This window comes from Heterocephalus glaber, unplaced genomic scaffold (genome assembly GCF_053883595.1).
Source record: "Heterocephalus glaber isolate CG9 unplaced genomic scaffold, H.glaber_assembly_v1.0 deba00001479, whole genome shotgun sequence".
NCBI classification, from domain to species: domain Eukaryota; kingdom Metazoa; phylum Chordata; class Mammalia; order Rodentia; family Bathyergidae; genus Heterocephalus; species Heterocephalus glaber.
In genome coordinates this window covers 19556819-19568717 of record NW_028258316.1, presented here as the reverse complement: position 1 = coordinate 19568717, position 11899 = coordinate 19556819, and positions in this window count along the sequence as shown.

Genomic DNA, 11899 nt, shown 5'->3' with positions numbered 1-11899 from the left:
TTATTTAGCATCTCCCATGAGAGGAGAGATACAAAGACAGGAAAATGTTGTCTCTTCTCAAAGCCTTCTCAGTTAGTGGTGAAGACAGACACATCTATAACTGTATTACATGCTAAGATTTTCCACTTGTCTGGAAATTACTTTTACCAATATTTTAGTGACTCAGGCATCCAGGGTCATAATGAAAGGGGGGAAAAGCACTAAAATCACAATTTGTACTCAGCCATATATTAAATTTGATTCATTTCTTCTTTATTTTACTCAAATATTCACCAAGCATTTCTAATTGCCATACACTATACCAGGGATTAGAAGTTGTGATCCTTGTCCTCAGGATTTTCATGACTGTTGTTGCCAACGATTTGTGGGCTTTGTCTGGACATGGATGTGGAGTAAAATGCATGTATATTAAAAAGCCCCATGAGTAGAAGACTTTTTTGAATTGTTTTGCTCCTATATATTTTCATTTTTACATTGTGTATAACTATGTCTTTATATATAAATCAATCAATCAATTTATCTATCTATCTATCTATCTATCTATCTATCTATCTATCTATCTATCCTGCCCCAAGTTTTGGATCACAAAGAGATCTTCATGCAGTCTTTGCAAAGGAAGTTATAAGATTACTCTCTCAGAACATTTATAACTATAAAAATATGCCAGTTAAAGTGTTCAACAGTAAAAATGACAGTTTAAAGACATTGTAAAACACACATAGCTTACTTCTCTATCTAAAATACACGAAGGATGACTAGCAAGGGCCAAGCTACGACAATTAAGAATTTTGCATGGTTTAGCCACCCATGGAGCTTTGCTTCTGTACTGTTGTCCTTGTGAAAATTTTTGTGAAATTAATAAAAAGGAGTTACAAATTTAAAAAATAGAGATTTAAAAATTGAGAGTGAAAATTTACTAATGGATTCTCTCACCCTTAAATGACTTTTCTTTCCTTACTAAGGTATGAGAAAGTGGGTTATTGTTGAAAAGACTCAGATCTAGGAACCATAAACCCTAACGTCTACTCCCAAGTGCTTTTGTGATTTATAGAAGTCTTAGCCCCTGTTCCCTCATATGTATAGTGATGTTGACCTTGGAAGTATGTGTGTGTAATAATAATCCACTTATTCTCTTCTACTTTCACCGATCATTCATTCATTCTTTTACATAAATCCTCATTTATGTATGAATTAACTTTTTGTTCCTGCTGTATCAAATTACCATAAATATGGTGGATTAAAGCAGCAGAATTGTTTTTCTTTCAGTTCTTGGAAGCCAGATATCAGTATCGTTGAGTTGAAATCAAAGCATCACTGGGGCTGTGCTCCTTTTGGAGGATCTGGGGAAGAATTCGCTCTTTGTTTCTTTCAGTTTCTGGTGGCTACTATCATCCCTTGGCTTAGGATCACATCACCCAACTCTCTGACTCTGTGGTCGCACTGTCCTTTTTTTTTCCTGTAGGTGAAATCTTTCTCATCTTCTCTGTTACGAGGATATGTGTAAAGGCACTTAGGTCTGCCCAGAAAATTCAGGGCCATTTCCCCATCTGAAGAGCCTTAAATTAATCACATCTGTAAAATCCTATTTTTGGTATATGAGGTAACAATCACAGGTTCCAAGTACTAGGAGATCTTTGTTATTCTACATGCCTATGTGTACCTGGAAATTTGAGAATGGTTAACACATATGAATTAATTAACAATACAGACATTGGTGTCAAAAGGACTCAGTCCTGAGTATTATGTCTGCCACTTCCTACATGTGGCCTTGGGAGAGTTACTTTAATTATAATAATATGTATCTTAGTCTGTTTTCTATTCCTGTAACAAGATGCTTGAAGCTGTGAACTTTACATAGAAAAAAAGTTTATTTATCTCACAGCTGTGGAGTCTGAAAGTCCAAAATTAGTCTCCCTTTGTTTAAGCTGTGGTGAGAGCCCAGTGGTGGATGACATAATGGAGTGAGATCATATGAAAGAGATTGTGTGGTTACAGAGAGGGATTCAAGGGTCACTCATGTGGTTTTATAACAATCCACTTTCATAGGCACTAACCAGGGTCCCATGAGAACTGCATTAATCCCCTCTGAGAACAACACATCTCATCACGTAATAACTTTGCACTAAGCTCTACCTCTTAAAGTTTCCACACTTCTTAATACTGTCACACCGGGGACAAGTCTTCAGTACATCAACCCTTGTGGAACAAGGCACATTTACCATAGAATGTGTGTGTAATCTATGAGACTACATATATGAATTACCTAGAACAGTTATCACAGAAAATATCATGTTATGTCTAACTATGGGGTAGAGTTGAAAAACCTTATCCATATCAATGGAGAACTCAAAGTCTGGCTGAGAATATGTGTAAGAAACATCTTCAATAAAGCTCAGAATCTTCTATTGGCAGAGGAAGGTCAGTGCTATAGGAATCCAGAATTAAAGCATAAATCTTGCACTATAAGAAGAAGATGGTGTCTGGAATGATTCTTAATGAATAGGAACTAGTTCACTCAGAAGAGAAAAAGAGTCCAGATGGGGCAGCCTGTAAAAAGAAATGGAATAATAGCATGTGGGACTTACTAAACCCAAGAGTCCGGGCATCACTGGAGGGGTTGGGGCTGTCACTCTGGCTCTGTATCTAGCTTGAGCTTTAGGCTAAGGCTACATAAATAAGCTGATGTTTTTCTGTGACACAAATAGACAAGAAGACAATATGAGTATCCAGTGTGAAAAGGCCATAAAGAAGAGAAAACTGAGATGACTCTAGTTTGGCTCAGTATCTGGGACCAGAAAACACACAGCCAGCAGAGGTACAGTCTTCCTGAGAGACAGGGCTAAACCCTGGGGAGCCAGGGCAGCGGAGTGCTTACAGAATGATCTCAGAGACAGACAGGGAGGGCTTGCTTAGTTGCTGACAGCCCTAGCACCTGGCATTGCCCACTAATGACAGTGAATGACGGGAGCTGACCTCAATCCTCAATCTTTCCATGGCTTTCTGCCTTCCTTCTCATTCTTTCTACTTTCCTAGCACCTTCTTTTCTTGGACACCCAACTGAGGACTCATTCTTTGTCCTCTTGGTTTTGTTTAAAGAAACAGTTGATGAGGACTTCCAGTAATGCTTTAGTTGAGGAATAGAGAAGGGAGAGGTTAAGAAAGACACAAGAGGTTTTGTTAAGAAGAGGTTTTGTTGCATGGGGAAAAATCACATTGATTCTGAGAAGTAAAATTGTACCATTCAGCATGATTATTCCTTTCGTACACTTGTGAGTGAATGTTTGAAGTGGGATAATTAAGTATATTACCAAAAAAGCTAATTTCTTCACTCAATATAAAAAAGGGAAATGCCTGCTGCACAAGTGCAAGGACTCAAGTTCGATCCTCAAAAAAACAAAACAAAAAAACCCAAAAGGGTAAAAAATAAAAAAGGGAAAAAATGTGGCATTGGAGTGTGGCAAAACTCTACTATTTAAGATAAGATCTTGTCAGGTTATTTCATCACTTAAAGGTCAATTTTTTTGTCTATAAAGTGAGGGTAACCACAGAACAAACCCTATGGGATGGGTGTGGTAATTTAATTAGATACTATATGGAAAGTTCTTGGCCCCGTATATGTTATATAACTGTGTTTTGCTAATGGGAAGCTGTTTGAATAATCTTTCACTCAACACACAGTAAATCCATCATTTATTCTGAGTCTCTGAGCACCAGTTAGAGAACAGACAAATTAGTCACAGGTTTTGCTCTCAGGAGTGGAGACAGATACATGAAAATAGTGCCCTATGGTTTAGAAGTCTTAATTGAGATAGAGAGATGCCAAAGAACTTTGGGAACAAAGAAGAAAATGGGACTGTTTCTGAACTGGGAAGGAGAGGGAGCCAGAGAATCTTTCACAGGGGGAGTAATTAATTGAAATTCACAGATAAAGACCTGTAAGGAGGAGGAATTCTTCTGTACAAAGTCAAGGAGATATCCACTGACTTGGTCAATGTGCTTTACTTTGCAGGGTCTCTTTGTCAGTCTGATGTGGGGGCATTTTGAGGATTTTGCTTTGGGTTGAGAGGAGAGCTTGAGATATTCTGAGTAAATAATATGAACTGAAGTAGTCAGAGCTCTTAAGAAAACAGCTTTGTAGTCAGAGGTCTGGATTGAAATATAAATTTCACTGCTATATTTCCTAATTGTGCTCCTTCAGTGTCTTGTTTTTATCATCTGCATCTTCAAAACAATGCTCTTAAATACCAACTTGGCAAGATAATACGGCCAGAATCAACTGAATGGTCATTTTGTGTTTGTCTACATGTTTGTTTGTATACGTATGAGAGAGTTTGTACATGCAGATTATCATGCATTGAGAATATACTCTGGTAGAAAGTAGACTAATATCCATCCATGGTCATGTGGTATGAGGTTCTATTAATCCCAGTTTACAGATGAGAAAAGTGAAGGCTCTGAGGTTAAATAATTCATCCTAGATAATATGGCTCCAAAAAGACAGAGATGGGATTAGAAATTTGAGTTAGTTTTCTCAGTGCCTTAGCACGTAAGCATTAGCCAAGGGCAAACTAACCTACTTGACCTTGAGCTGGTCCATGTGACAGAGTCCCTAGTGAATATGCAGCCCAATCAGAATTAGCTTCTTTGAAGCAGGCAGTTCCCGAAATAGCAGGCTGTGTCTCTTGGGGTATGGAAGAGTCACACCCGATGCTTGCTCCAGAGCCTTGGAGGAAGGAAAAAGAGGAAAGAGAGATGGTGCTACCCAAATAAAGTGACACATGTTTTCCACAGGATTCCTCCAGAGATGAGATGGAGGTTATGAGCATAGTCATTCTAGATGTTCCACTTAACTTTTTATTCTTACTTCAGGCCTGGGTGAGGTTGCAATGTTGAATTTTGAACAAAAATGAAAAAATAAAAGAGAAAGGCCTTTAGCTTTCAGATAAGTAAAGCATTTCACTGTTTTTGCATCCCATCATGCTAACTGCAATACATAAATATAGTGAACCAGATTCTGTGGCCTTATGCATCTTCAGAAAGAGGGGATCTATAGATCTATAGGGAGTGAGAGAGCAGTTTGGGAGAAATGTGCTTTAGCTTGTAAAGATGGGCTTGGCATGGTACTGGCAAAGAAACAGACCTGAGGACCAGTGGAACATATTAGAAGATGCAGAAACATTTCCAGGCACACTCAGCCACCTCATCTTCAACAAGGGTGCCAAATACTCTCACTGGAGGAAAGATAACCTCCTTAATAAATGAAGTTGAAAAAATTGGGATTCAACTAGCAGAACATTAAATCTAGACCGATATCTCTCACCATGCACTAAACTAAAATCAAAATGGATTAAAGATCTAAATATTAAAACAGAAACGCTGAACCTGCTGGAACAGAGGTTAGGTAGAACCCTTGAAGACACTGGTGTAGGAAAAGATTTTATGAACAAAACCTCAGTTGCCCATGAACTAGCACAATCAACAGGTGAGATCTCTTCTTATTAAGCAGCTTCTGCACAGCAAGAGAAATCACCAACAGTATGAAGAGACAACCCACAATGTGGGAAAAAATTTTCACCAGTGGTCGCTCAGAGAAGAATCTATAAAGAACTTAAAAAATCAGATCTACCAAATTTAAAGACCCAATCCAAAAATGTGCACCTGAAATGAACAGACTTTTCTCAGACAAAGAAGTGGAAATAGCAAATAAACATATGAAAAAATGTTCAACATCACTGGTCATCTGAGAGATGCAAATGAAAACATCGCTGACATTCCACTTCACCCCAGAAAGAATAGCTGCTATCATGAAATCAACCAATAACAAATGCTGGCAGGGCTGTGGGGAGAAAGGAACCCAGCTTCACTGCTGGTGGGAGTGTAGAATGGTGCAACCACTGTGGAAATCAGTATGGAGATACCTCCAAGAACTAGGACTGGAAGTCCCATTTGACCCAGCTATTCCCCAGCTGGGTATGTTCCCCAAAGAATTAAAAGAATCATACCACAGTGATATAAGTGCACCCATGTTCATAGCAGCACAATTTGTAGTAGCTAAAACTTGGAAGCAGCCCAATTGCCCATCAACTGGAGAATGGATAAAGAAAATGTAGGGGTTTTAAAAAAAAATAAAATGGAGTACTACTCAGCCATAAAAATGCCAACCTAGAGACATGTATAGCTAAATGGATGTACATTGAGGTGATACTCTTAAGTGAAATAAATAGGACACACATATTTAAATACTGAATAGTTTCTCTAGTGTGAGAAACTGAAAGTGTAAATGAGAACTAAAGGGTATAACAGATAATGTGAAATAGGAAGAAAAGGGGCAAAGAGGAAGGGGAAGTGGGAGGAGAACTAAAAGGTATAACAGATAATATGAAATAGGAAGAAAAGGGGCAAAGAGGAAGGGGAAGTGGGAGGGGTAGGGGAAAAGAAAGAAGGGAATGGAATTAATATTAGAAAATGAAAAAATGGAAACAAAGTCTTTGTAAATAGGGAGGGATGGAGGGGTTGAAGAGAGGGTAGGAGAATGGGGAAAAAATAAGAACGAAGAGAGATTATGTAAAGGTACATATTTCCAATGATGAATGTCATTCTATTGTATACCTAAAATGTACCAATAAAATTAATTTTAAAAATTCAGGCTTGTGTTATAGGTTTTGAAGGCAACATGTGATACCAGAGGTTAGTGAAGTAGTGTCTATGAAATTTGGACAGAATGAAATTTGACCTATTAACTTTTTGCACAGTATGCTTTGTCCTTGAAATGGCAAGACAACATATCTACATCCTCAAACATGTAGAAATTTAATGTACAGAATATATTTAAAAAGGCATTAGAATTATTAAAGTAATAGAACAGAAAGAAATTTACCCATTGCATTGAAGAGGTGAAATAAAAAATTAAAAATTAATGGTGGTGAACATTGAGTCTATTTAACAAATAACTGAGATTAATGATTCTTATTATTATTGTTACTTAATAGAGTAGAATATTATAAAAATTGACAATGATAAATAATATTTTGAAATGAGAAAGGAAAATATTCTAGAGATGCTATTTAGGATGGAAATGTCTAATCTTATTTTTAATGTTATATTTCCTTTTTAACTTTATTAGGAATTTGAATAAGTAAAATTTATTCTTTTAGTGAAACTTTAACATATACTGTTCAGTAAATCATTTAGCTTGGTGTTTGGCTCTAGGTATATTAAATTCAAGAAAAGAAAATAATTATTTACATTGTATAAGAGGTGACATATGGGTAATGATTTTCTTTAAACTGCAAGTATCAGTGAGCTTTTTCTTAATTAAACTTACAGAAGTTTAAGAAGTGCAGAAATACTAGAATCAAGTGGATAATCTCTCAGTAGCTATAAACATATGCTAATAAAACACTAGATTAGGCATCATTAGAATTAGTTTGCAATGAAACATCTGTGGAAGAAAAATAATGAAGAAAATAAATGAGGAAACTTGTTGTGGTTCAGGATTACTCAATACAGTAACAACAAAATATCATTGGAAATACATGATATAACCATAAGCCTTTACATTGCTCAACAACATGTTTATTAATATTCCCTTTAATATCTGATATTATCTGTGATTGAAATTACAATTTCGTATACATTTTGACTTTTGCAACAATCATTAGCAAGTTGCCATTGCTGGCATTTGTCTGAATCTGCTTCTACCTTTTGGTAGGGAATGCTGGTGTTCCAGCTGCCTGATTGTAGTTCCTCTTTGCACAGTTTTAGAAGGTACTCTATGATCATGTTCTGGTAATAAAGAAGAGGGAGTTGTATTGGGAAAGACCTGCTTTCCCAGAGTTTCTTGGAGCACAGATGTATGCTTCTAATGATCTAGATGACAGTCCCCAGAAAACAGCTGGTTAGAAATCATGCTAAAATGCTCTTTTATCTCTCAAGAGGGATTTTAGGATGGATATTAATACTTCAGTAGGGAAAGTATCAATAAAATGGCCAGAAGCTAGAGGAGAAATTGTAGGTAGCCCAGCTGCAGAAAACAGAAAATGAGATATGCTGAGGTGAACATCCACTGAGCTTAATCTCAGACTTATCTCTCATCATGCCCAAAGGGAAATAACACCAGTTTAGATCAGCACTGATGATGGGAGATGTGGCCTTTACCTCTGACCATTCACCGACTTAAATTGTGAGGATCCAGAGACAGACAAAGAGGTATGGAGGGTAGAAGCTCTCAGGTGGGGGGAAACAACCATGTCCCTGTGTTCCCACCATGAGTTCCAAGTCTGATGCAGCTTCTTGAATGAGAAGTAAAACAAAACATTAAAGTTGTGGACAATTCCACAGGATTGAACATATCAGTCTTTGGACTGAAATTGTTCAAAGGACATTTTTGTTTTGAAGAGTGACCAGACAAGACATAGGATCAGCTCAATATGATAATATCTGGTTTCTTGAGAAAAAAATAACATTTTTGATATGTCTGAATGGGTGATGGGAAAAAAATAGACACAGTCTTTGGGAGTCCTGGTGTTTTCAATGCTTTAGTTCTATTTTTATTGTTTATATCAGGAGATAGAGGGTGCAGAACCACAAAGATTTCAATCTTGGGTCTTTTCCTAGTCCAAACTCACCCTACGTAGTAGTACTCTCTAATGTTAGTAACCATGCCAAGGAGGGAGGTATAATCTATTCTGGAAACAGGGGATTATGATCGGTGAATCATCTTAACCAACACTACCTGAGTGGTGAGTGGCAATGTCTATGTGTGTTGAAAACCAAACCAATTTTGAAATCTTCGTCTTTAGTCCATGACTTCACGTCACATCTAAGATGTACAGGAGATGTTCATAATCAAAACTCTGTTAAACACCTATTTCTCTGGAAGAATTGGCCTTATGCAACACATTTCAACTTATTTGCCCACTATTCTAAGAGTATCCTTTGTGAAACTGAACAGAAATTAGCTCCTTGAAATTCCCAATCATTGTCATTAGTTCTGGCTTATAATATTACAGAGAATCAACCTAAATAATTGAATAGGTGAGATCCTTTTGCTACAATGCCCACATTTCCTTTAAATCTCTTCTTTGTGAGTGGAACCATTTTAATAATTTTTAATAATTCATCATCATTTAATTTACCTTTAAAGATTCCACTGGAACTTAGGAACTTAGCTTCCCTGACATTTTTCTAAGTGAGATTTTGACAGCATATTGCTCCTTACTCTAATATGACATTTTCTCCTTCATACTGTAAGAAATTAAATATTTACATGCAATTAGATGTTAATAGTGAATTTCAGTTGGCTAGATTGATGATTTCTTATTAGATCCTTCTCTAATCTAGATTTTTAAAACTCAAGATATTCTAATATTTGTTAATGCAGATCTAAAATTTCTATGATCATATTAGGTTTTTACTTGGCCCCTCAAAGTATTTGAAATCTCTTTTGCTTTTCTAGAATCTGTGGCCTCATTTGAAGTATTTAAACAATTCGTGTTCTGTCTTCCCTTGAGTGATATTTATCTTACTTATTGCTGATAAACCTGAGTTGGTTTGTGCTTTGACTTTTTTTTATATAAAGAATGATAGTCAAGTAGAAAAGTTTCCTGGACATTTAAAAAAATGAAGTTGTATTTCAAAAGGAATGCTAACTGTAAAGGAACTTCTTCCATGCTTTTAATTTAGAGATGGATGCATTTTAAGAGATCCTGTGAATAGAGAAAGAAGGGCAGGGAAAAATTAACAAATTTGGGAAGGGGAAAGGAGGCAGCCGAAGAAATAATAAGTAATAATAATTCTTTTTTTTTTTGGTACCAGAGATCGAACTCGGGACCTTCCACTTGTGAGGCAGGTAGTGGAACCAGTAAGCTAAATCCCAATTCTAATTCATTCCAAATTATATTGTTTAAGTTTTACTACCATCGAGGCCCTACAAAATATTTTACCCACATCACATTTAATTTTTCCAAGAAAAAATTAATTTGTGTTATATTTGCCTTTGTGTTACTAAAAATACTGAGGTGTGGAGATGTCCAATCATTTTTACATGCAATGTAGTTTTTGAACTGTAGAGGAAGACTCAGACTTTTTGTTTATTTTTAATTTAAAGTTTTTCTTGTCTATAACTACATTGCTACCTTGCCTTCTTTTTTTTTTTTTTTTTTTTTTGGTACCGGGGATCAAACTCACCTTGCACTTGTGAGGTAGGCAGCTGAACCACAGAGCTAAATCCCCAGCCCTACTTTGCCTTCTAAGTCAAAAGGAATTTAAAAGATGCAACAAACAAACAAACAAACAAAAACCTCACCTCTGATGTAAAAGAGAGTGAAAAGAATGTTATGACTGCTGGATTTAGTTAGAAGGCTTTAGCTGATGCAAGATTGATGTTCCATGCTTGTGAAGCTAAATGGTGATCTTTACTTTATATGGAATGCTAGAACATGATACGATCAGTTTTAGCCTTAGGATAGGCCAGTGGTCCTTGATCTGGGGCAATTTTACCCCCAGAAGGTATTTGGCAGTGGCTGGAAATATTTTGGGTATTGGGTAGGAGGGGAAGGAGGTGCTACTGGCATCTACTGGGTGAAGGCCAGGGATACTACAAGTGTCCCCCAGTGCCCAGGACAGCCTCTCCAGCAAAGATTTACTTGGCTTAAATTGCCAATACTGCTGACATCAAGAAATAGCTGGATTAATTAATGTTAATGATCTCTATAAAATTGTATATTTATATCAATATCAAATAGCACTATCATGTATGGAAGGACAGAATTAGAGGCTGGAAATTCACAAGGAAATGGGCTTGCTCAGCAGGAAGAAAGGGTAAAGGAACATACTTTGAGCTGGGGCTGGGAGCCTTGGAAGAAATGTGCTGACCATGAACATGTCATTGTTAATACTAAATTCCGAGTTAGGACTACATGCCAGCCATCTTTTGCAAGGGTGGTTTTGGGTCTAGACAGAAAAAATTGGCCTTTGAATCAATATTCAATGATTGTAGCAGATCTGCCTGTTGTCTATGTTTTTGCTATTCTTTCTTTCAAAAAGTTCAGTGTCAAATGTAAGTTTTAAAAGTAGGATCTGTTACCTGCTATACTTAGCATCATGAAGGAGGAGAACTACAATATTTACTTTCCATAAATTTGGAAAAAGGAAGATATTTTCCATCTCCCCAAACCCATTTAACGGTTTCCTACTGACAGCTGCATATATGGTTATCCTGCCATATATCTCTGGAGAGAAGGAGAACTGGGAGGTGTGGGCAGGCTGATGAACGGGACCATTGAGTCAGATGTTCTTGGATGGCCCGTGTCATTGCTTTCAGGGGACCAGTTCACCCACAGTGAGTGCATAGCTATGGGCACAGTGGGGGATAAGCTTCACTCAGTCATTCCTGGTTGATTCACATTTGGGTCAGTGATGTAGAAGGCAATGTCAGCTCTCCAAGGGCAATTTTCCAACCTTGGACTAGTTACAATCAAGCCCTGTTAACAGAGGCTGGGGTGAAATGTAGGATGGATCTCTCTAAACATGAGTGGATGAAGAGAAGAAAAAGAAATGTTTTTCATGAATTATTGCTATGGTTTCTAGATAAATTAAATCACGGCTTAGAGGAGGAAGTGGAGGAATTTAGCATCATGCCACTTCTGTTGCTCCTAGGATATGGTTCAAATTGCCTAGTGTGGTCAGTTAGACCAAACATAAGCAGGACCTAAGCTCTCTTTCTAGCCTCCTCCTGGGCTTAAGGCTTAAAGACAGTATTCAGGGAGTGAAGCCAACTATAATCTTAACTTGGAGAGAATATTTGAGTTTTGTTGTTTTCCTTTCCAATTATGCAGCCACACGTTGTCTTCTACCATTGCTGGGAGAATATTTAGAAGTATCAGAAAAATGATTAGGG